This window comes from Nicotiana tabacum, chromosome 13 (assembly GCF_000715075.1).
Source record: "Nicotiana tabacum cultivar K326 chromosome 13, ASM71507v2, whole genome shotgun sequence".
Lineage (NCBI taxonomy): Eukaryota > Viridiplantae > Streptophyta > Magnoliopsida > Solanales > Solanaceae > Nicotiana > Nicotiana tabacum.
Window position 1 is genome coordinate 56,742,904 of NC_134092.1, and position 26,899 is coordinate 56,769,802.

The following is a 26,899-nucleotide window of genomic DNA, read 5'->3' on the forward strand; positions in this document are numbered from 1 at the left end:
CCAATTATTTATTTGGACTCGTGGGGTATGGGTCACCAGAATTAACCTTGGACTTGGGTTTTAACTATGTGGGTCGAGGTTAACTTTCTATTGACTTTTGAGATTTGATTAAAGAATGAAGCTTTATTGTTAGGAATTGATTTCTATGACCTTATTTGAACCTATTAAGTATTATATGGATAGATTTAGAACGTTTGGAGGAGAATTTCAAAGAAAAAACGGTATTTGAGGGTTGAAGCTATTCCAGCAGAAGGTAAGTTTCATGTCTAACCTTGTTAAGAGAAATATTTTTTGCAAATTGGACACACTTGTTACAAGCTACATGATTTTGGGTGACATATATACAAGGTGACGAGCGTATATACGTACACCAAGGCTATACCATATTTTGGGTAGTTTTAGGCTTTTTCATGATTTGTTTGGTTAGTTGTTCTTCTTGGATTGTGCGTTATTAGATTGTATAACTATATCGGCCTATTTATTCATGATATAAATAATGTTTTAGCTTATGATATTTTATTTGGGCATGATGGGCTATTTTTGAGATTGTTGATATACTTGATTTAGTCGTAGTCATAATTTATATCATGAGCACACATCTACATTTTTATTTATTATGTCCTTGAGCATCTTATTATTTATTTCTTGAGCATATGCATACATCCTTAGAGATGGAGATCTTGACACATATTGATACGGTTATGGCACATTGGGACATTATGAGCGGATTGATATTGTTATGGCACGATGGTTCATGTCATGTGGTTATTATGATATTGTTATGTTATGGCACGATGTGTTTCTATGCCGTGCTTGGATATGGATATGTTCCCTCCGAAGTTAGGTGATTACCTATGTTACATTAGGCTCTTTGAGCGCAAGTGATACACGTATCGAGTTAGAGCACATGGGATGTGCTGGATCATATTGGAGCACATGAGATGTGTTGGATATTGGTTATGATTGAGTCTTGAGCATGCATGATTATCCTAGACTCATCTAGAAGTATTCATATAGATGCTACTTGGTGCATATCATTTTTATGTGCAAACATGTATATTGAATTATGCTTTGGTTATCTTGTTTTAGAAGTATGCTTATCCTATCTCTTATTTGTACACCTTGATGCTATATTTGATGTTCTTGGCTAAATTCTACATTTTCATGCCATTATGAACTGCTTAGGTTGTGAAGGTGAGTATTATACTTTTGTTAAAATTTTGCCACAACTTTTTCGAGATTAGACGTAATACTTACTGAGTACACATTGTAATTATTCTCATACTATACTTCTGTATATTTTTGTACAAATATTGAGACTGGACCCAGCGATGTTCAGGAAGGTGTTTAGTAGTTACATCTCGAAAATTTCGTGGTGAGCTGTCATACTTGATCCGCAACCCAAAATCCCCTTCTTTCTTTTTATGTTGTCTATCGTATTCTAGACAATACTCTTGTATTGTGAGGCTCATTTGTGTTTCGTCTTAGTAGCTCATGACTTTGTACTACCAAATTTTGGTAGTTGTTGGATTTTTTCGCATTTGGTATTATTAAATTGAGATGTATTTATGCTTTATTTACGTTATGTCCAAATTTTGGATCGTGACAATGCACTTGATGTGATTCTATTTCCCTTGGGTATAGATTCCATTGCTAGAATTTCTCAATCACTAGCAATATTGTTCTTGATCTCCGTTTTCAAAATAATTCAAGACCATTAATATCTATCCAGTTTAGGGTTGCAAATAAATTGTAATATTCCTAGAATAATTTTAAATTAATTTAATTAATCTCGTAATTAACCTCAAATATTTTTATCTGAATGTCCCAAACTTGAGAGTTTTTTCTAAGATCAACCAAGAATGATGGTAGAAACAATTGTGAGCTCAACAAATAAATTCAATAAAGGTGCAGTCAAATAAATAGAATATGATATCAAGAATTCAAACGAGTTATTCAAACTCTCTCAACAAAGGGTTCATCAAAATCCTAGTAATGGAAAATTATCCTACAATCGTTCTAGAGATAAAATCCAATGTATAAAATAAAGTAGAACCCATAAAAGAAGAAAAATCCAGGAAAAGCTCTTTAATCTTGTGTTACTCTTCCTACCTTGCCTTTGCGTCAACAATGGAGTCTCTTCTTTTCGAAGTCGAGATGGGAGCTGAAAAACAGGTAAGAAGATTTTATATCAGTTCAAGATCGTATGGACAATTCTACCCTTCAATGTTATGCGCCAAAATTGAATTGTCAGGCTTCCATGTGTTTTCTCACGTGTCGTATACTTGTTTGAGCTTTTCAAAGGAACTGTCACAACCCAAAATTCCAATCAATCGGAGTTGTGATGGCGCCTAACACCGCTTGATAGGCAAGCCAACACACAGCAGTAAAATACAAAAGAACTGCAATAAATGCCTAACAACAGGATACTAACATAGCGTAAAAGTAATTCTGAAATAAACATGATAAGTCTAAAACCAACATCTAACGCAAACCATCCCAAGATGTGCGAACATGAGCTTCTAGAGTTACTAAATACATTGTCTTGAAAGAAGCGCAACATTGTACGAAAGATAGAAACATTACAATAGAAATAAGAAGATGACTCTTAGGCCTACGAATGGAATGCAGCTCTACCTCGAATCACCTGCCCGATATCCGCTAAGAACCTCTCGGGACTTCGCTGGTACCGATGTGCGAATCTGCACAAGAAGTGCAGAAGTGTAGCATGAGTACAACCGACTCAATGTACTTAGTAAGTTGAGCCTAACCCCAGCGGGGTAGTGATAAGACAAGACACCTTAATAAACCGATGCAGTTATATATCAAGAAGTATGAAATAATAGATAAAGCATCAAATATAACAACGAGGTAATGACAAGTAAAATGGATAACAAGTACACAAGTAAAGGGGCATAAAACGAAAACATAAAGTAAAGTGTCACAGAGTGAGCCCCCTCCAAAAGTAAATAACGTAAACACAAAGCCAAGTCCACATTCCAAATATCAAAGTAAAGAGCAATGAAATTAACAAAATTGCACAGCATCACCCTTCGTGTTTTTACTCTCATCCTCATATTATATTGTAAAAATAATTGCACGGTATCACCCTTCGTACTTTTACTCTCATCCTTACATAATAAAATACTAACAAGCACGGAAACACCCTTCTTGCATGTCCTCACGTTCACTCAAGCAATAATATCAATATATAAATAAGGCGCGGAAACAATCTTCATGCACATTCACTCTTCCTCACAAGCACGGCAACACCCTTCGTGCATTTCACTCTTCCTCACCAAGCAATCACACACATCACATTACCAAGCAAGGTAGGAAGCAAATTTAGCATCAACCATAGTATTTGAACACAACTCGTCACATGAGAATCTTCCAACAATTAGCATCAACAACCAATCAACAATCTCAACAATCTCAGCACCAATATCTCGATAATCTCAACATAGAAGAGTAACATGAATACAAGAAATTAAAGAATTAAATAATATATCTATAGTATGGAAAACATGATACACAAATAACATGGCACAAATAGGGATAATTCTACCTGCATGCTTATCCCATGGCCAATGCATATACACTTTTCACCTTGCATATACGCCTCCAAACACATAGATCACACAGCAAATTGACTCGATTCTACCCAATTTTCCTTAAATCAAGGTTAACAAGACACTTATCTCTTTTTAGGAACACAATAAACAATCCAACACGGCTTTTCCTTTAGAACAAGCCTCCAAACCAATCGAATCTAGTCAAATATTATTCAAACAAGTTAAAACAAGCTTTATAAACTACCCTCGAATGAAAAAGGTTCAATCTTTAACATAAGTGAACAAGTCAACCCGGACTCACGTGGTCGAAATTCATAATTAAGACCAAATCTTGATTACCTATTCACCCCTCGAGCCCGGATATGTAATTTATTTCAAAATTAGACCTCAATTTGAGGTATAAATCTACAGCGACCCGATCGGCCATTTTGGACATTGGCATATCGTTCGGCGATTTGAGGTCTTGAGTAGCTTTATATGATGTATTACGAATTACGTGTATGATCAATTTTCGTCTTCGAGTTGTTCGGAATTGATTTTAGAGAATGATTCTTAAATAGGAACCTTTAAATTAGAAAAGTTGACCAAGTTTGGCTTTTGTATATTTGATCGGAGTTTTGACTGTACCGTTAGGTAGGAACGGTGATTTTTTTTATTTTTTTTTATAAAACCACTAGGCTTTGTACCTAGGGCTAGTTTTTATAAATATGAAACCAATATTTACACCATCGGAGGGGGACAGAACCTTACTTCCAAACCTATGGTGGATAATCAATTGATAGTTTAAAAAAAGACCCTCAATTGAATCATGTACAATAAGTGAATTTAGACCTATAAGATGGTACCATATGCCTATCCATATTGGGTAAGCAAATGGACTCCAAAAATAAGAGTAACCTAGGTCAACTGCGCAAAAAATTTGGATAGACTCTTTCCACTTATAGGAGGAACTATATCTAAAGTTTGGACAAATTATCCCAAATGAAGTGACAATAAAAGAATATGCATCCAAGAATGGGGTTAGTTCTATAACACCAGGAACCTATCTTCATCATAGCTTTAGCATTGCCAACAAGGAAAGTCGGGTTGAAGAGAAGCATATAGATGTCCAAAAGATGAAGAACAATGAGTTGTCTGTGTTTTGTGTCCATGACAGAAGAGATGGAGCACTGCATTGGTGGTTGTGACTGGCTGTTGTAGAGACTCTGATGTGCCCATAACCAGTTCTCAATAGTGTGTTCATATGGCATGTGAACCAGAGCACTGATGAGTCCATGAGATATTGCTGAAACTATTGTCCTGATGTAGTGGTTTTTTCATGTATCATTGTTGTTTGAATGTGATGTGTGTGTTTGTATTACATGATCAGAAGGGTAGGTCCAAGAACTTTGATGCACTCATAACAGACTGAGCATCTGGGATGTTGATACCACACATTGAGAGTGAGCGGTTCAGAGTTCTATACCTAGTTAATGTACCTACAAAAAACAACAAACAAGTTAGTATTAAAAGAGTACCATTGCCCCTTTTTCTGGGAAGAAAAACTATGGCACTACAGTTAGTGATGCAGGGGTGCTGCAAGCTTTGGGCATTACTGCCCTGAGACCTTTTGTTGATCAAATATGGCAATGCTCTCAGGTTCTTGTGGATTCTGAGAGTTGGTCAAGGTTGTAGGTTGCAGCTGGGGAGACGAGGAATGGTACTGAAGATTGCATGGTGATTTGGTAGTAACCGATAGCCTATGTGAGAGCATAATTGAGTTTAACCCCAATTTAGAAAATGGAGCTATGGATTTTTAGGCTCTCTAATATAGTTTCTAGGAGGATCAGTTAGATATTTTGGAGTTGCCATTCTGTTTCTACCATGTTCAAAGAATAAATATGGGCACATAATATTGACTAGCAATTTCCAACTGCATTGCTTTGGGCATGATAGGTTGTGTGTGTCTGAGGATTGGCAATGTTTGCACCCTTGATTAACCCTCAGTGGAATGAGTATTGAAAATGTTAATACCACACAATGAGTGTATATCAAGAGGTGGAGGAGATCATAAGAAATAGTACCTTCAAAATAGAAAACGGAGTTAGTGAAATAACAGGGTCTTTTCTTATGATTATGAGTGTGTGTTCTCAGGTTCTTGTATCTTCTGAGAACTTTTGGGAAGAGGGATATGTTGCCAATGAGAAAGTGAAGTAGATGATCCTGATGGAGGGTATAATTACTTCTATAGTTATGAAAGAGTGTAGGTGGGTGGAAGATGTGGGGTTGAGATGAAGGTTGTGTGTTCTTGTTGGGATTTTGTGGTGATAATTGTGGGTGTGATGAGTTGAGTTTCATGGACTGAGTGTATACTGGATGTAAATGGTTCAAGTAGCTGCTCATCCTGTGGCCTTTAAGGTTTAGAATTAGTTTATGATGGTCAAGTGATGTGGTGTGATGTGTATGCCAAATGGCAAACCTAGTGGTTTCTAATCTTTTTCATCTCTATTAGAGAAAGGCTTGGCTTAAAACACTGGCCTTTTCCCAGCAGATAGAGCATCATGGATTCTAATACAATACACTTCGAAAGGTCAAGTGAATTAAGTCAGCTCAAACCTGCAAAAAAGAAGATAAAGTTAGTGAGGAGGTCTGTTACTGTATCATTTTCCCAGTGGGTTTGAGCATATTTCATTTCTTGCATAAAGCTGTGAATGGTGATTTTGGATTTGGACGTATGCCCGAATTTGCAATTAGATGATTCTAGAAGGTTTTGGCGCAAACTAGTGAAAGTTGACAATTTGAAGGTTTGAAAAGTTCATAGGTTTGACCGGGAATTAACTTTGATGTTATAAGGTTCGGAGTGAGGTTCCGGGAGTTGGAAGAGGTTCGTTATGTCATTTGAAACGTGTGTGCAAAATTTGAGGTCATTCCGAGTTGATTTGATATGGTTCGGCGCGAGTTTTGGAAGTTGAAAGTTCAAAAGTTCATTAAGTTTGATTTGAGGTGCGATTCGTGGTTTTGATGTTGCTATATGGGATTTGAGGCATCGAGTAGGTCCGTATTATGTTTTGGTACTTATTGGTATGTTCGGACAGGATTTTTAGGGGCTCGGGTGAGTTTCGAAAAGGATTGGGTGGTGTTGCGTTCGTTTTTTTTGTTTCGTCGTCGTTTCTTCAAGCATAAATGGTACCACATTAAGAAAATAAGATCCAAATTCTATTTTGATTGAAGCATTAGATCATTATCGTAATTACTAGGGCTATAGCAAAATGAATCCTCGAATTTGGACATCTTAAGAAGGAGTTATGCCCATTTTAGTGCCCGAGAAGTTAGTTGTTGTTGGTGCTTCGCAGATGCGAAGTGAGGTCCGCATCTACGATCATGCAGGTAGGGGTGTTCATGGTTCGGTTTGGGTCGGTTTTTCCCTAAAAAGAAACCAAACCAAGTAAGTCGGTTTTTCAAATATTGGAACCAAACCAAACAAATTAAATCGGTTTTTTATCGATTCGATTTTTGTTGGTTTTTCGATTTTTTCGGTTATTTGTCGGTTTTTTCTTAAATATGAGACATACACTACCAAACGCATATTCCGGCGACTACATTTTCAACGTAACACTATCAAACCAATTGCTCTTCGAAAAATCTATCATTTACTAAGATATATTGATAATAACTGACTCAAATAGTGATGAATAACTTAAGTACTCAATTAAAAATTAATTATTTTTAACATGAAATAAATTCTAATACTTAGTAAAAGAAAACTACCAATCAAACTAGAAGGCAAAGAATCAGATTATTTTATTAGCAAAAAACTAGACTAAAAATATAAATGACTAATATGTACCATAAAATTTTAGAAACTTTATATAAAAATATACATATATATAGGTGTAATAATAAATTTAAATAGCTACTTTTATAGTCGGTTTGGTTCGGTTTTTTCAATTATTTTTTTATTAAAATCAAAACCAAACCAAATTTGATCGGTTTTTAAAATTTAAAACCAAAACGAAACCAAACCTAAAAATATCGGTTTTTTGGTCGATTTGGTTTGATTTTCGGTTAGGTTCGGTTTTTCGGGTTTTTATGAACACCCCTACATGCAAGTGCAAAAAGTGGTCCACAAAAACGGAAATGATAGCAAGAAACCGCAGGTGCGGCTTTTTGGGCGCAAAAGCAGAAATTCCTATGTATAAAAAAATCAGACTGCGTTCATTTGGTATTTTGAGCATATCTTGCATTCTAGAGCTCCGATTGAGGTGCTTTTCGCGGCGTTCTTCTTATCTTTTCAGGGGGTCAGTATATAACCTTAATTTTAGTATTTTAATATGATTACCCTAGTTTATTTATGAATTAATCCAAGTTTTGAATGGAGAATTGTGGATTTTTTTATCAAAAACTTTTTCAAAGAGAATAATCTAGTCTTGAACATCGTTTCGGAGTCAGAATTAGATGAAATTAGTATGGTTGGACTCGTATTCAAATAGTTTGTCAGAATTTGTAAGTCTTGTCGGGTTCCAAGCTGCGAGTCTGGGTTGACTTTTTGGTTGACTTTGAGTTCTTGATTAAAGATTCGACATTTATCTCTTGGGTTTGTTTCCTTAGGCATTATTTGATGTTATTGAGTTGCTTTTAGCTAGTTTTCACCCGTTTGAAGGTTGATTCATGTGGGATTGCATTTCTAGAGTATTGTTTGGCTTGTTAGATATTTGATTTGGCTTGTTCTAGGTAAGTAAGATATCTAAACTTGGATTTAAGGGTAATTATCCCTGAGAACTATGATATTTGAGATGTGTTCGGGGTGACGCACGCGCTAGGTGATGGGCGTGTGTGCGTGCATCAAGGTATTCATGATCCTGGTAGTTCGTAGGCTATTATGTGCCTTATTTTGATATCATGCTTCTTTGATATCATGTTTTTCTCATTTGAATGACTACGTAAGTTATTATTTATGCTAGAAATCATGTCTACTCTATCTGCTTAGTTGTTTGAGACATGTTAGGGCTATTTTTGCTATGTTGAGCTATTTGCCTTAACTGTATTCATACATTACAGTCATGATAGTTACATCTGCATATTATATCTTTGTCTCTTTGCACTTTTGATATGTTGTTTCACATGTTATTGATGTCCTTGTACGTGACACGAGTTTGAGTTGTATTTAAGGCATATTGTGATATTTCGGGTTATATAATTAGATTATGTTTCTGTGAGCTATGAGCCTGTAACGACTCAGCCAGTCATTTCGAGAGTTATAGCCCCGTTTCCCCCATTTCTGCTTCTTTCTGTGTCCTTCAGCTATATTGTGTTATACCTGGTTAGTTTGTTCGGGTCCGAAGTGGTTTCGGAGTTGATTGAGACACTTAGTCTCTTAAGTAGAAGCTTAAGTTAGAAAAGTCAACCGGATGTTGACTTATGTATAAACGGTCTTGGATTGGAATTTGTATGGTTCTATTAGCTCCGTTAGGTGATTTTGGACTTAGGAGCGCATCCGGAATGTGAATTGGAGGTCCGTAGTGGAATTAGGCTTGAATTGGCGAAAGTTGGAAGTTGGGTGATTTCGGTCGGCAGTGGAAAATTCATATCGGGGTCGGAATGGATTTCCCAAAGTTGGAGTAGGTTCATGGTGTCATTTGTAACGGGTGTGTAAAATTTGAGGTCATTCGGATGTGGTTCGGTAGGTTTCAGTGTCATTTGTGAAATTCGGATGTTTAGAAGTTCTTAGGCTTGCATCCGAGGGTAATTTGATGTTTTGATGTTGTTTTGAGTGATTCGAAGGCTCGACTAAGTTTGTATGTTGATATATGACTTGTTGGTATGGTTAGTTGAGGTCCCGAGGGGCTCGGAGTGATTCCGTGTGCTTAACGGATTGGTTGAAGTTGGAAAATGCAGCTGAAGCTATTGCTACTGGTATTTCCGCACCTGCGAAGGGCGAGCCCGCAGGTGCGAGACCTGGGGCGCAGATGCGGAAGGGAAGGACATGACTGGCTTTGCAGATGCGGAGAATTTTGCGCAGGTGCGAAAGGTTGGCCGCAGATGCGGAACCTGGGATCTTGAGTGAGTTCCGCAACTGCGATTGAAATTTCCCAGGTGTGGCGTCGCAGAAGCGGAAAAAGGGGCCGCAGGTGAGATATTGCTGGGTAAAAAAGCCCCAGATCGTGGTTTTGTCTTCATTTTTCAATTTTTGGATTTGAGAAACTCAGGAGAGGCGATTTTTCGAAAGTTTTCAAAGAGCAATGTTGGGGTAAGTGATTCTAACCCATAATGGTATAAATTTCGTGAATCTATAGCTTGTTCATTATTAATTAGGAGTTTAAAGTGAATAGGGTGTTAGGGCTTGGGATTTTAGAGAGTTTAAATTAAGGATTTGAGAGACCAAATGATTTCGGATTTGGATAAATTTTGTATGTATGGACTCATGAGTGAATGGGCTATCTAGTTTTGTAAATTTTGTCAGATTTCGAGACGTGGTCCCGGGGGCCAGGCTTGAACCAATTTCGGGTTTTGAGTCTAATTTGGTAATTTTCATATGGAATTGATTCCTTTAGCCCATATTGATATTGTATTACTTGTGGCTAGATTCGGAATGTTCGGAGGACGAATTAAGAGGCAAGGGCATTTCGGAGTAGGACTTTGCTTGAATTGAGGTAAGTAACGCTTTCAAACTTGGTTCTGAGGGTTCGAAACCCCAAGTTATGTGTTATGTGATTGGTATTGAGGTGACGCACACGTCAAGTGACGGGCGTGCGGGCGTGCACCGTGAGAATTATGACCTGGGTGATTCCATGGCACCGTTTAGTGACTCTATCCTGTTGATATCCATGTTTTCATCATGATATAAAGTAGTTGAACTGTAAATCATGCTAGATATCATGTTTAGGCTTTGTGTCGGTATTGTTTATACCCGTAGCGGTCGATCTCAGTTAATTATTGATTCATCATATCATTGTTCTTGGTTGTTTCCATGACATTGTGAGCCCGTGGTGAGACTAGAGAGGTTGATGACTAAGTAAGGCCGAGTGCCTGGGTATGAATGACAGTTATGGGATCGGGATGCACGCCGCAGTGGGATCGGGATGCACGCCGCAGGGATCTTTCGTGTTGTTCATTTGTGGGATGAAGTAGATTCTTATGTCTTGCTGATGAGTTATGACCATAGTAGTTATGACCATTTTAGTGCGTAGTGAAATGCCAGTTTGAGGCTAAGTAGGTGGGTTATCTCTTGTGGGGTGGTCTACGAATGTGTGATCCTTATGATGATTTTGTGGGGAGTTTCTTTCAACCAGTGGGTTATATGTGTTGCAATTTGAGTTTGGATCGCTTGAGGAAGTTGGCTTGACTATCACGAGAACGAATGTGAGCTTAGCAGATGATTTGAGGTATTTTATGATTTGTGTTACATGAGCTTACGAATGATTTTGTTGAATTACAGTGCGGGATTATGGCAGTAATGGAGTAAGGGAACTGTGGGTTAGCGGATGTTGGGTTCTATGGCTTTGAGCTAATTGGTGCAGTCTGCTCTTGACGATCAGGTTGCATGGTTATGTGTTACATTAGTTTTGGCATGAGGCATATTTGTGGATCAGTTATGACTTGAAGAGGGTTTTTTAAAGGATGTCGTAAGGAAAATTATGAATGCATGATGAATTACACTTCACAGATATATGGAAATCTATGAGTGATTCGGGTTTGTTATTCGTGGTGGTGTTAGTATGCAGAGAGTAGGGATTCACTCGGGTGCTTAGGGATGTGGGTTACTTCTGGAGGTATTTGTGTGTTAATGAAGTACAAGTTGTTTGGCTCGTATCAACAGTGCGCTGGGGATTTGAACAGAGTGGACGACTTCCGAGAAAATTCTAATGAGTTCAAGCTTCATATGTGGTATTTGAGGATTTCCCGGATTTGTATGTGGCTAAGAGCTGAGATTTGCATTGGAAGGTGTCGTGACTCGTGGTATTTCTATATCATTTTGGATTCTACATTTCAGTATCAGAGAGGTTAAGGAAACAACTTCAGATTCATAGAAGGATCACCCCGAAATACCACATAACATCATCAACAAGCCACCCTTATGTTGTCGCATGAGCTTCACAGTGACATATTTCCCCTTATATACAACACGTGCATAAGCCCCCTTATCTCGCCGCATGCGCATCAATAACACCACCCTTATGTTGTCGCATGTGCATCTCACCACAACATATACTCCACACCACAATAATCAACACGTACAATAAGCCCACATAGGCCACAATATCACAAAAGCAACAATATCCCCAAATCACATCAAGATATAGCCCACAGCTCACAACAAGATACAATAACATGACAAACATATAAGGGTGCGGGGAATATTCAACATAAGGCATGTTCATATAGCAAACAACCCCAATTCAAGGTATATTAATAGACTAAGGTCTAATCCTGCCTCAAATCACACATACGCCCGTGACATACTCATCATGTCATGTACACATCGTTTCGCATAGCACAAATAATGCAAATTAAACCAAATTCTAAGGGGTGATTTTCCCACACAAAGTTAGACAAGATATTTACCTCAAATAGCCCCGATCAATACTCTAAAACTGCTTTTGATTTCAAATTCACCTCCGCACGTCTCAAATCTAACAAAAACGACTTAATAATATCAAACGATACAAGAGAAAACAATTTCAATTGATAAAATTAATATCTTTACACATTTTCAAAAAATTCAATAAAGGTCAACCCCGGGTCTGCCCGATCAAAACCCGAGTCGAGAGGTAGATCTCGACTATCCACAACCCTACGAGTCCAAATATATGTTTGATTTTCAAATCCGAGTCCAAATCGATTCTCAAATCTCAAATTTTTATTTTTCAAAACATAATCAAAGATCCCCAAAATATCCTTTCAAATTTCATGATTTTGATGTTAAAATTCATAAATAATCATGTTATAATATCAAAATTGAGTCAATATCACTTACCGAATAGCTTTGTATGAAAATTCCCTCCTAAAATTGCCTCCCACCGAATCTAGGGCTCAAAATTTGATAAAATGAAACTAAGTCCCGAAATTCAATCTTTTAACCTAGTCGTAGATGTCGCATTTGCAACTTGAGGTTCGCAAATGCGACACAAGGATCGCAAAAGCGAACCCTGTCAGACCCCAGGGATATCGCAATAGCAACCTAAACATATCAAATGTGATGTCAGCCCCTTCGTAAAAGCGACATGTCCCCAGCCCAGACCCATTCCGCATTTGCGAAGCCTGACATCCATTTTCCCCCCTTCACAAATGCGATAGCTCCTTCAAAAATGTGGTATTCACAAATGTGAACTGGTGCTCGCATTTGCAACACACTCGAAACATTTTGAAACATTTTTGAAACAAGTCCAAATTCTAAAACATTTTTGAAACACACTCGAAAAATTATTTTGAGGCTCGGATGTATTTTGATTTTCTTCTAGATACGAGAACGGGAACCGCTGTGCGATTACAGTAGCTCAACTCATCGTTGTCCAAAGGTTATTTGTTTATCACGTTCTTGTCTTTACCTTTCCGATGTTTATCATCGCCGCCTCGTTATTTCGGATACGGCTCGGAGGGACAATCGAAAGGTTGTGGCCTAAATAACTCAAGAGGTTATTTTTTCATCGGCCTCAAAATCAACAGTGTAATATCGTTCAACATGTACAGCACAGTAACCAAGCATCCTTTTCCCAAATGAGGCACCATATGTAAAACAACCAACAGTAACAAAGGTGTTACCACAGGTAAAACAACCAAATGAGGCACCATAGGTAAAACAACCAACAGTAACAAAGGTGTTACCATATGAATCTCAAAGTTAAGGTCCAAAATGCTGCTATATGTGGAAACAAGTTCCCGAGCATTGACGGCAAAGCAGACGGACGGCCACCTAAAAAAAAAGCCAACAGAAATGCAAAGAATTAAAATCTGAGTGTAGTAGAGAACTAAAATCCAAATCTGGATGCATTTAAAATATTTCTGGTGGTCGAAAGAACTAAAACATAAGCCACAACAGTCAAACATCAAGGCGGCGAAACAGTAACCGGAAAACACATAAGTCATCGGAGTTTTGAGTTTCCGGCTAGATTTAGAGAAAAGAAAGGCCATAATCACATACCACAATTAACGTCCGGAGACGGAGTTGCTACCATGGCGATAAACACCGAAACAACACTAAAGTACAAACAAAGTCGCTGGCCAATTTTCCGGCCAAACTAAAGGTCGCCAGAAATTTATGTCTGGGTAGAGATGGAAGGTCGCCGGAAAAAAGCTCTACCCAACCACAAACAAAGGCAGCAACACATGCCGCATAGAAAACAATCACTGCTTATACAGCGGCTGAGCCAAGGGCGTTGCCACAACGACGTTAACGCCGGAACGACCATAGCAGAGCAACAAACGAGCAGCTACAACTCAGCATTATCTGGGAAACATTTTTGGGACACAGATCTTCATGGATCTGGGATTAACCCATGGACAAAATGAAAGAAGAAATGGGGAGAATGGGAGAAAATGGAGCAGCAGTAATCTGACCGGAGCTTTTACCGGCAGATCTCAAGCTTTTACTTGTCTGGCATCATCGTCGTCCGCTACTACTCTTCGCCAGTGTTGGTCAGTGATGTAGGGGAAACAAATGAAAGAGAAGAGAGAGTGGGGGGTTTTTGGGAGAGTGGTCGCAGTCCATGGTGTGTCCGGACTTTGGCCAGTGTCGTCCGCACGCTTGAGAGAGAACAAAGAAAGCTTGGGCGGCTGCCCATTTTTTTGAAGAGAAAAGTGGCCAATAATTAGGCCCCTTCTAAAATCTGACATCTCCACCTTTTATTGTGTTGTGTGTGATCATTTATATAATGAATACATGTATAAAATATGTGCTCTTCATTTAGTCAAAAAATAAAAGATAATGTAAAACCAAAACATGTGGTCAAGAGTAAAACCACTGTCTTAAAACCATGGGCTCAATATCATGTAACTCTTTTATTTGTCTATGTACATATGTATATCCAATTTTATTTAGCTTACGGGAGAAGACAACCCAATGGTCTTTACACATTGGGTAGAAGATTTTACTCATTGGATAAAAGGTGTCAAGTCACATCGATATGACTTGTCATATCATGATGTCATGTCACATCACTTGCCATATCACATTACTTGTGTTATCACATCGGATATTGACAGGACATTGGATTTGAAAGGATTTGATTCGTATTTTGAAATATATTTTATTGGTTTCCATGTAATTAATAGATTGTGCTACAAATTAAAGTATAATTATTTAATTAAAAAATATGGCTTGTAGTATTTGTTAAAATGCTAACTACTACAAAAATATTATAGTAATTATTTTATATTTCTTAAATGATAATGAATTGATAGAAAAATCCTAATATTTTGAAAATAGGACAATTATCAATAAATTATTTGAATTTTGGAAAAATGCACAAAAATGCTAGTATTTAACTAACTGCAATAAAATGATAAAAATTCCTATATTTTGTGAAAATATAAATAATTATCAATAAATTGCATTTAAGCAAATTAATGTGCAAAAAACTACATTTTATCATTTTTTGACTAGAAGCCTACAAAAGTTAATTTTAAATACAAAGGGTCAAAATTGAGTGTCAACATTGACAGTTCAAACACCTTGCCACATACTCCACAATATATTTCTTTATTCTTCTCCACCAGTAGTGTTGTTTCAAATCATGGTACATCTTCGCGATTCCCAAATGAATGGAATACCGCGAACTATGGACCTCCTCAAGAATCAGCTCCTGCAACCCATCTACATTAGGCACACAAATCCGGCCATGAAGCCTCAATACCCCGTCATCACTAATAGTCACCTCCTTGGCATCATGGTATTGCACCGTGTCCCATAGGATAAGCAAGTGTGGATTATCATACTGACATGCCTTGATGCGCTCAAATAAAGACGATAGTGAAACCACTCAAGGAAGAACCCTGCTAGACTCCGAAACATCCAACCTCATGAACCTGTTGGCCAAAGCCTGAAAATCCAAAGTTAACGGTCTCTTACAAACAACAATGAAAGCAAGACTCCCCATGCTCTCGGCCTTCCTACTCAAAGCGTCGGCCACCACATTAGCCTTCCTGGGATAATAAAGAATGATGATATCATAGTCCTTTAGTATCTCTAACCACATCCTTCGCCTCAAGCTCAGATACTTTTGTTTGAACAAGTCCTGAAGACTCTTGTGATTCGTGAACACCTCACAAGACAGTCGTAAAGATAGTGCCTCCAAATCTTGAGCATGTGAACATTGGTTGCTAACTGCAAATCGTGCACTGGATAGTTCTTCTCAAGGGGCTTTAATTGACGCAAAGCATAAGCAATCAATCTACCCTCCTACATCAACACACTCCCAGTGCCAATTTGTGAAGCATTACAGTAGACTGTATATGAACCCAATACTGAAGGTAAAACCAGAACTGAAGCTGTAGTCAAGGCAGTCTTGAGATTCTTAACTCTCTTCACACTCATCAGACCACCTGAATAAGGCACCCTTCTGAGTCAATCTAGTCAAATGAGCAGCGATGGATGAAAACCCTCCACAAAACGGTGATAATACACTCCCAAATCTAGAAATATCCGGATCTTAGTAGCGGTAGAAGGTCTCGGCCAACTTTGAACAACTTCAATCTTCTTTGGATCCACCTTGATCCTCTCACTGAATACCATGTGACCCAAGAATGCCATCGAATCTGGCCAAAACTCGCACTTGGAGAATTTAGCATATAGCTTCTTCTCCCTCAAAGTCTAGAGCACAATCCTCAAGTTCTACTCATGATCCTCTCGGTTGCGAGAATACACTAATATATCATCAATAAACACAATGACGAAGGAATCCAGATACGGCTTAAACACGATGTTCATTAAGTTCATGAGAGTTGTTGGGGCATTGGTCAGCCCAAAAGACATCACTAAAAACTCATAGTGACCATAACGGGTCTTGAAAGCCGTCTTTGGAATATCTGAAGCCTTCTTTAACTGACGGTACCCTGATCTCAAGTCAATCATCGAGAATACCATAGCACCCTGAAGCTGATAAAAGAAATCATCAATCCGCGATAGTGGGTACTTATTCTTGACGGTAACCTTGTTCAACTTCATGTAGACAATGCACATCCTCATAGAACATTCCTTCTTATTCACAAATAGAATTGGAGCAACCCCAAGGTGAAACACTCTATCTGATGAAACCCTTATCAAGCAACTCCTGAAGTTGTTCCTTCAATTCCTTCAACTCTACTAGTGCCATGCAATATGATGGAATAGAGATGGGATGAGTTCCCGACACCAAGTCAATACCAAAATCAATATCCCTATCGGGTGGCATGCACGGCAGGTCTACTGGAAACACATCTAGAAACTCACTCATTACCGATATTGACTCAACGGTAGGAGTATCAGTACTAACATCCCTCACAAAGGCTAAGTATGCCAAATACCCTTTCTCAACCATCCACCAAGCCTTTAGAAAAGACACCACCTACTAGGAACATGACCCAATGAACCTCTCCACTCCAACCTTAGCAACCCCTGCATAGACAACGTCACAGTCTTAGCGTGACTATCAATAATAGTGTGATATGGTGACAACCAATCTATCCCCAAAATCACATCAAAATCCAACATATTAAGTAACACAAGGTCAAACCCTAGTCTTATAGCCCCCAATGGTGACCAAACAAGAACGATAGACCCGGTATACCATAATAGAATCCCTAATGCGTGTAGACACATAAACAAGAGTACTCAAAGAATCACGAGACATGTCCAAATATGAAGTAAAATAAGATGACACATACGAATAATTGGAACACGGATCAAATAAAACAGATGTATCTCTATGACAAACCGGAACATTACCTGTAATGATTAGCATATGATGCAATTGCCTCAGTCCTATCAAGGAATTCATAATAACAGGCCTGGCCTCTACCTCTATGGCGTCCTCTACCCGCCTATCCTCCACCTCTAGCTGGCTATGCAGGTAGATTAGCAGCTTGAGTAGAAACCATAGCCTGAGTACCCTGCAGAGGTCCACCCCTCTGAAGTTGGGACAATCCCTCACCATGTGCCTAGTACCACCACACTCAAAATAACCTCTCTACGACGTGACTGCTAGTACTGAGTCTGCCCCAAATGACTAGAATAGCCGTTGTAGGAACTCCGTGTAGAAGGTGCACTGAAAGATGGTTGTCCACTATGACTACACTAAGGTCCCCGACTAGCTAGAGCACCACGAGTAAGAAGAAGTACAGAATGGTCTGGTCGACTGATAAACCCTCTGCCATGATGAGCTAAAACTATAGAGTGGGAACCATTAAACCCTCCAAAATCTCAAGGCCTCTTGTCCTCCCTATCCTCTCTCTACTGGCCGCAAATACGCTCCAACCTTCTATCAATCTCCAATACCTAATGGAATGGAGTCTTAATCTCCAACTCTCATGCCATCCCAAATATGGGGCCATAACTGAGTCACTCAATAAATCTACGGACTCTCTCTCTAACAGTGGAAGCCAAAGCAGGTGCATGACGAGATAACTTAGTGAACTCATAGCAAATTCGAACACAGTCATACTCCCCAGGCACAACTGCTCAAGCTCGGTGTGCAACGCATCCCTGAGGGTCTGTGGAATTAACTCCCTCAAGAAGAGATCGGTGAACTAGAACCATGTATGTGGCGCTACGCCAGCTGGCCTACTCGCCACATAAGTCTGCCACCATCTATATGTCGGCCCTGTCAGCTGAACAGTAGTTAGGTCGACCCTACTCAACTCCAATATGACCATAGCACGCAGAATACAGTGGCATAGGTCTAGGAAACCATGTGCATCCTCAGAAGCTCCGCCACTAAAATGAGGAGGATGATACTTCTGGAACCTCTCTAACCTCTTCTGCTCCTCCTTTGATGCAACTTGCCTAGCCTCAGGTTGAACCGCAATCATGGGCTACACGGGTATAACACTCAGAGCCTGATCAACTTGAGCCCGCTACTCTATGGGCTATGGGCGTCTAAACTCCTTCCCTAACCTGAGAAGTAGCTGGTGCAACTAGGATCAATCCCGCTTGAGCCAAGGTACAAAACATGCTCAGGAAGTGCGCTAAAGTCTCCTGAAGTCCAGGGTGGAAACAGGCACCTCGGGTGCCTGCTCCCAAAACCAGAGCTACTAGTGGCTCCTCAGTCACGACCCTTAGAACGACCCCTTGTTCTGGCACATGCTCCGCCTCTACCTCTACCTCGGCCTCTAGTAACACCAGCACAAGGGGCAGTATCATCAGTAAGTGAAGCTCGTGTCCTCACCATATGTGAAGGAGTAGAAAGACAAAGGTTCAAATCCTAAAATTAATAAAGTTGCTTATGACTCGTAGAACCTATGATCCTAGAGCTCTGATACTAACTTGCCACGATCTAAAATCCCACCATAAGGGTCGTGATGGCACTTAATTCCTAAGACTAGGTAAACCTATCATAAGAAGAGATCAAATAGAATATAACAACTTGAATATTAAATGAAAGCTGAAAAGTGCCATAATATAACCAAATGGGAATACAACAGTCATAAATCCCAAAAATCTATAATACTGAGTCATAAACTATACATAGAGTACACAAGACGTCTCAAAAATACATCATTGTTTGGGGTACAATAAACATTAGCAAATGAAATAAGATGGTGACTCCAAGGCCTGCGAGCGGAACAACAGGTATACCTTGAAGTCTCCAACATCTTAGCAGCACTCTCTAATGACCACCACGATCTAAGGTACCTGAGTCTGCATAAAGAATTTACAGAAATGTAGTATGAGTATATCACAGTCGGTACCCAGTACGTATCAAGACTAACCTCGGTGGAGTAGTGACGAAGTTCAAGTCAAGACATTCATTAGTCAAATAAACTCTGCAAGATATCGATATAAAACTGACAACAGAGAATATAATAGGACAAATACCAATCAAGAGTGGGGCATGTGATAACATGTCAAATCAACCAACAACTCATAAAACACAAAGGGGAATCATTTAAGGAAAACAGGGATACGTTCAAAACATTAACCCATACCAACACATGAGTAACATCAAGGATAACTCTGAAATACCACATAACATCATCAACAAGCCACCCTTATGTCGCCGCATGAGCATCATAATGAAATACTTTCCCTTATATTGCTACACGCGCATAAAACCCTTATCTCACCGCCGTATCAATAAACATTACCCTTATGTCGCCATATGCGCATCTCGCCACCCTTATACTCCACACAACAACAATCAACCTGTACAAAAAGCCCACATGTGCCACAATATCACAAAAGCAACAACATCCCCAAGTCACATCAAGATTTACCCTATGACTCACAACAAGATACAATAACATGACAAAGGTATAATGGTGCTTGTTCTTGACTATAACCGTATTCAACTGCATGTAGTCAATGCACATCCTCATAGAATTGTCCTATTCTTCACAAATAGAACTGGTGCACCCCAAGATGAAACACTCGGTCTGATGAAACAATTATCAAGCAACTCCTGAAGTTGTTCCTTCAATTCCTACAACTCTACTAGTGCCATGCAATCTGATGGAATAGATATGGGATGAGTTCTCGACACCAAGTCAATACCAAAATCAATATTCCTATCGGGTGGCATGACCGATAGGTCTGCTGGAAACACATCTGGAAACTCACTCACTACCGAAACTAACTCAACGGTAGGAGTATCATCATTAAAATCCTCACAAAGTCTAAGTATGCCAAACACCCCTTCTCAACCATCTGCTAAGCCTTCAGAAAAGACACCACCCTACTAGGAATATGACCTAATGAACCTCTCCACTCCAACCTCGGCAAACCCCGATATAGCCAACATCACGGTATTAGCGTGACAATCAAGAAAAGTGTGATATAGTGACAACCAATCCATGCCCAAAATCACATTAAAATCCACCATATTAAGTAATAAAAGGTCAAGCCTAGTCTCATATCCCTCAATGGTGACCATACAAGAACAATAGACCTGGTCTACCACAATAGAACCCTGAACGGGTGTAGACACATAAACAGAAGTACTCAAAGAATCATGAGACATATCCAAATATGAAGCAAAATATATAACATGTAAGAATAAGTGGAACCCGGATCAAATAAAACTGATGTATCTCTATGACAGACCGGAACAATACTTGACGGCATAGATGTAACTGCCTTAGTCCTTCCAGGGAAACCATAACAATGGGCCTGGCCTCCCCCTCTAGGATGTCCTCTACCTGCCTGTCCTCCACCTCTAGTTGGTTATGCAGGTGGAGTAGCAACTAGCGCAGAAACCATAGCCTGAGTATGATGACGTCCAAATCCACTCCTCAAAGAGTAAGAGGACACGATCGCATGCAATATAATATACCCAACTATGAGTCGAGGTCGAATCCCACAAAAAACAATATGTAGGCAATTATGCAAGTAAGAGAATTATCGCTTATTATTCTAAGCCAAACACTGATAAAGGTTTTGAGAAAATGTTTTATCTAAATACAAAAATATAAACTAACCTAGAAAGCAAGAAAAATGATCAATGGCTACAAGCATGGATACACGGAGAATTACACTCAAGTAACGATCCAATGTATTTCACAATTTTACAAGTATGATCGAGTTTATGTTAATTAACCTCGGATAATAATTTTTTATTAGCTTCTTCTGAAGACTAACAAGACTACATAATTGAATTATCCCTAAAATAATTAAGAGGATTAAGTGCACCCGATATGTCTACAAGAAGTTCAATACTATCCCTAGGTAGAATCTATAAAATGAGGGTTAACGCCTCAAGTTCTTGTTAATTAATCTTTCCCAACCCCAAATTACCTTTTCCAAGATTAATTTGAAGTTAATGGGTGAGTCCTAGGTTTAGCTAATCCCTTTGAAAATATTAAAGAACAAGAATAATTAAAGAAACAATTAACTCACTTCATAATTAATAAAAAACATTCCATACGTAAGCACAACAAGATATTTAATCCAAACTTTCATAATGAATATTTCCATAAACAAGATTCAAGTATTAGAATAAATATTGCACACCTAAATATTCAATACAAAGCAAGGAAATAAATAAATGAGTACAAATGGGTAAGAAAATCTCAACCAAAGTCTTCAAATATTCAAGTCCCAAGTATGTGTGCAAGAACCCTAGCTCCCAAACTTGTGTTCTTAGTCAAGAAGACCAAACAATAGCCAAAGATATCTCAAAGGCAGCCAAAGATATCTGCCCAACGAGCTAGGTCATGTATTTGTAGGTTTGGGATATAAAAAATATGAAATGCCATGTCTGTCCAGAGCTAAAGGTCGTTGGCCACACCTGCGGAAGAATCCTCGCAGGTGCGGTTCTGCAGATGCAGAAATATTCTCGCAGGTGCGAAAATTTTGGGAAATTGGCCTTCCGTAGAAGCAGACATTGCAACACGGAAGCGCAATCACAGGTGCACAAAAAAGAGCACAGATGCGCCTCCATAGATGCAGAGTTTGTTCGTCGATGCGATCCCAGTGTAATATCTCCTCTTTCGCAGATGCAGACTCATTCTCGCATCTGCGACTCTGCAGAAGCGGTAATTATCTCGCAGGTGCGAGATCACTGGAAGCAATTTTGCAATTCTTCATCTATTTTTTCTCAATTCCACTTCATTTGATCTCAACTCTCTTCAAGACTACTTTCACCTGAAAATCTAGCAATGCACATCATAAACAACCTCATATTATAATTATAGGACATAAAAACTAAAGAAAAGAAACCAAAATGAGTGGTAAAATCACCACTCATCAGAGAACTTTGCGGAGTTCTACCCCTCCTAAGTCTGGGACAATCCCTCACCATGTGTCTAGTATAACCATACTCGAAACAACCTCGCTACAGGCATGGCTACTGGTACTGAGTCTGCCCCGGACGACTAGAATAGTCATTGTAGGAATCCCGTGCAGAAGGTGCACTGAAAGATGGCTGTCCAATGTGAGTACCCTGAGGTCCCTGACTAGCTTGAGCACAACGAGTAACCTGAAGTGCAGACTAAACTAGTAGACTGATAAAGCCTCTACCATAATGAGTTGAAATAGCAGATCGGGAATCACTAAAACCTCTGAAATCTCGAGGCCTCTTGATCTCCCAATCCTCTCTCTCCTAGCCACGGATACACTCCAACCTCCTAGCAATCTCCACAATCTGATGGAATGGATTCTCAGTCTCCAACTCCGGTGCCATCCAAAAATTTGAGGCCATAACCGAGTCTCTCAATAAATCTACGGACTCTCTCTTTAACAGGGGAAACCAAAGCAGGTACATGACGAGATAACTTAGTAAACCTCAAAGAAAACTCGAACACAATCATACTCCCCTAGCACAAACGCTTGAGCTCGGTGTGTAACATATCCTTGAGGGTCTATGGAATGAACTCCCTCAAGAAGATATCGGTGAACTGTAACCAAGTAAGTGGCGTTGCGCCAGCTAGCCTACTCGCCTCATAAGTCTGCCACTATCTATATGTCGGCCCTGTCAATTGAAAAGTTGTAAGGTCGACCATGCTCAACTCCACTATGCCCAAAGCACGCAAAATACTTTGACACTAGTCTAGGAAACCATGTGCATCCTTAGAAGCTCCGCCACTGAAATGAGGATGATGATACTTATGGAACCTCTCTAACCGCTTCTGCTCCTCCTCTGACGCAACTTGCCTAACCTCGGGTTTAACCGCAATCACGGGCTACACCGATATAATACTCGAAGCCTGATCAACATGAGCCCACCGTTGTAGAGTACGAGTGACGGGCGTCTGAACTCCTCCCCAACCTGAGAAGTAATTGGTCCAACTAGGATCAATCTCGCCTGAGCCAAGGTACAAAACATGCTCAGGAAGTTCGCTAAAGTCTCCTGAAGTTCAGGGGTGGCAACAGGCACATCGGGTGCCTGCTCCCCAACCGGAGCTACTAGTGGCTCCTCAGTCACGACCCCTAGAATGACCCCTTGTTGTGGCACATGCTCCGCCTCCACCTCTGCCTCTACCTCTACCCCGGCCTCTAGTAACACCAGCACAGGGAACCCATCATCAGTAACTGAAGCTCGTGTCCTTACCATCTGTAAGGGAATAGAAAAACAAAGGCTAAAATTCTAAATTCAATAAATCCACACGGTAAAGAATGAAGGAAGTAGAATTTCCTAATAGTATCATATCCTCTCGAAGATAAGTGTAGACGTCTCTGTACTGATCCGCAAGACTTTACTAAACTTTCTTATAACCCGTAGGACCTATGAAGCTAGAGCTCTGATACCAACTTGTCATGATCCAAAATCCCCCATAAGGGTCATGATAGCACCTAATTTCTAAGACTAGGTAAGCCTATCACAAGACGAGATCAAACGGAATATAACAACTTAAATATTAAATGAAAGCTGAAAAGTGTCATAACATAACCAAAAGGGAATACAATAGTCATAAATCCCCAAACCCAGTAATACTGAGTCACAAGATTGACATGGAGTACACAAGATGTCTCAAAAATACATCACTGTATGAGATACAATAAATAGTAGCAAATGAAATAAGATGGTGACTCTGTCACGCACCGATCTCGGGGAGCGTGACCGACGCTCAACTGATTTAATCCATACAAGCAAGCCTGCTAGATTTCCTTCTATCCAACTCACCCACAAATAAAGAGATTATAACTTCATTTTAAAAGTCTCAAAATACACACACTTTCATAGTTTGAATTGGAAGATGTAACACACATACAACATTTCTATCTTGACTTTCCCAATACCAATACATAACCCACACCATGTCTACGGAGCCTCTAATAGATACAAAAGAGTATAATGATAGTGCCAGCAACAAGGCTCCTGCTATACCTCAAAACATAGTACATATGTAACAAAAGATGCACAACCCCGGAATGAAGTGGGGCTCACCAAGTCAGCTGGGAAAAGAGTGTATCGCGATCACTGGTCAATGCTTCCTGCTGTGGAACCACCTGCATCCATTAAAGATGCAGCGCCCCCGATAAAAGGGACGTTAGTACATGTCGAATAGTACTAGTATGAAAACCAAAACATCTATTCAAGAACTTGGAAATATAACATGAATGTGATGAATCAGGGTGACAATAGACTAGCATAGATAGCCTTTAAAGCCAACGCAAATTTATCAAGAGATTTCAATAACAATTATAAATTTTAAGTCGGGGATCCTCTACAACTACCTTTACACAAAGCGGCTTTGCTGCCTCACCCCAATATATGCGGGTGGAGGTGCAATCACAATACCAGGAACTCTACACAAGCGGCCCAGCCACCTCACCCCAAGGTACGCGGGTGGAGGTGTATTCCACAATACCAAGACTCTACACAAAGCGGCCTTGCCGCCTCTCTCCAAGGTACGCGGGTGGAGGTATATTCCACAATACCAAGACTCTACACAAAGCGGCCTTGCCGCCTCACCCCAATATATGCGGGTGGAGGTGTAATCCCAATCACAATCTCTACACAATTTAGCATCATAGTTTCATTTAAAACACGTCTAGAAGTTATACATTTAGATATGCAATCCATACTTTGAACACGTTCTCACAATGGTAACACAACATAACAATAATATTTGGAACGCGTACGAAATATATATCTCTTGTCACAAAGCTTATTCAGAATAGTCGATTTATGGTGAGCAACTTGAAACTTACAAGAATAATGTGGGGTTCAATTCTAAGAGAAGAGTTTAGCCAACATACCTTGCTTTGAGCTTCCTTAAACATAACAATGAAAACAGAAGAAGAGTTCAATTCTTCCGTGCCACATAACAAAATCTGAATATCAGTAGCCAATCAACCAGGCGAGTACCACAATATCAATGAAACATTCGTAAGTCAAAACACAATGCACCTTCTGAAATGTACACTCTCCTTAGGTAATACCAAATAGTTATAGCATTCATCTAAACCTCGGAAACCGTGCATGCTGCCTAAGAATTCATGACCTCCACTTCAAAACTGAACTGCGCCCTTGCACATACAAATCTCGATCCTACACAACACAACACTGTTATCATGCCATCATATGAAAAGTATGAGAATCTCATAATCAACTCTGAGTCCAGCAGAAATTCATACTCAATTAGCCAGGAACCTTCCATTGATCTCATCCAGGAGAAACTCACAACACGCAACACGCTCCCCATGCCAACAGGAATATACACCTCGAACTGTGGTAGAAACCATTGAGAACACTTTGACATCTATTTGCCCATAACCCAGCCATCAGAACTGAGTCCCTCTAACTCAACCACGCCACACAGGTCGCCAAAACCTAAGAGCATTGCCACGAAACACCTGTAGAGACTCACCACATCATAAGTACCCCAAGGAACCAATCGTATCTATTACCTTGTTGATCCAACCTACTACCTAGCTATACTATTTCTCTGAATCCCTTCTGAATCGCTCTCAAGATGACACTCCTCCTTGTTAGAACACCACAATCCTCACCCGATGTATTCCCTCTCAAGCACCTCAAAAGTACCACAACAAAGACACCCACTCTGTAATGACCTTCTATGAGTCGTTTCCTTCACCTTCTTGATACTGGAATATAGAATCCATAATGATATAAAAATACCACGAGTTCCGACATCATCCAATATAAATCTCAGTTTCTAGCTATATACCAATCCGTAAAATCCTCAATTGCTACATATAAATCTTGAATCCCTTCGACCCTTTTCGAGAGTCATCCACCCCGCTCAAATCTCAATTGCACCGATCAACGGGCTGAACGGCATGTGCCCCATTGGTATAACAACACCCAAAGAAGTAATCCACACCTTCAAGCAACCGAGCAATTTCCTACTCCACGTGCACTACATCTTTCACGAATAACAACTCAATCATTCCATGATTTCCATATCCCCATAAGGTGTAACATAACCCGTATCCAGAAATTCCTTTACTCGAGTCATCCTCGATCTCAACTTTTGCAAGTCATAACCGATCCTCGAGTATGCTTCAGACCAAAACCAATAAAACATGTAACCACACAATCAAATCGTCGATAGCAGACTCCCCCACTTGGCTCAAAGCCATAAACCAAAACACTCAATAACTCATAATACCCATACTCTATTACTGCCATAGCCCCGAACTTAGGTTCAAATCAATCCTTCACAAGCTCATGTAACACAACCATCTAATACCTCCAATCATTTTCAAATCTCGCATTCATCCACGTGACGATCAGGTCAACTTTCTCAACCAA

At 39.6% G+C, this 26,899-nt stretch overlaps 1 long non-coding RNA gene across 5 annotated transcripts; it reads right to left on the reverse strand.

Annotated features, from left to right (window-relative positions):
• Positions 1-1,909: 1,909 nt before the first annotated feature.
• On the reverse strand, positions 1,910-14,404 carry LOC107819577 (uncharacterized). 5 transcript variants are annotated; one of them, XR_012698007.1, is made up of 5 exons: positions 13,693-14,399; positions 13,377-13,464; positions 12,117-12,184; positions 2,638-2,702; positions 1,910-2,164 (listed from the first exon to the last, which is right to left on the reverse strand). It is a non-coding gene; the product is annotated as an uncharacterized LOC107819577 (long non-coding RNA). The 5 variants fall into 5 exon arrangements; XR_012698008.1 differs by having other exon boundaries at positions 1,980-2,164; positions 2,587-2,702; positions 13,693-14,394; XR_012698010.1 differs by lacking the exon at positions 1,910-2,164 and adding an exon at positions 2,171-2,307 and having other exon boundaries at positions 13,693-14,394.
• Between the last annotated feature and the right edge of the window lie 12,495 nt (positions 14,405-26,899).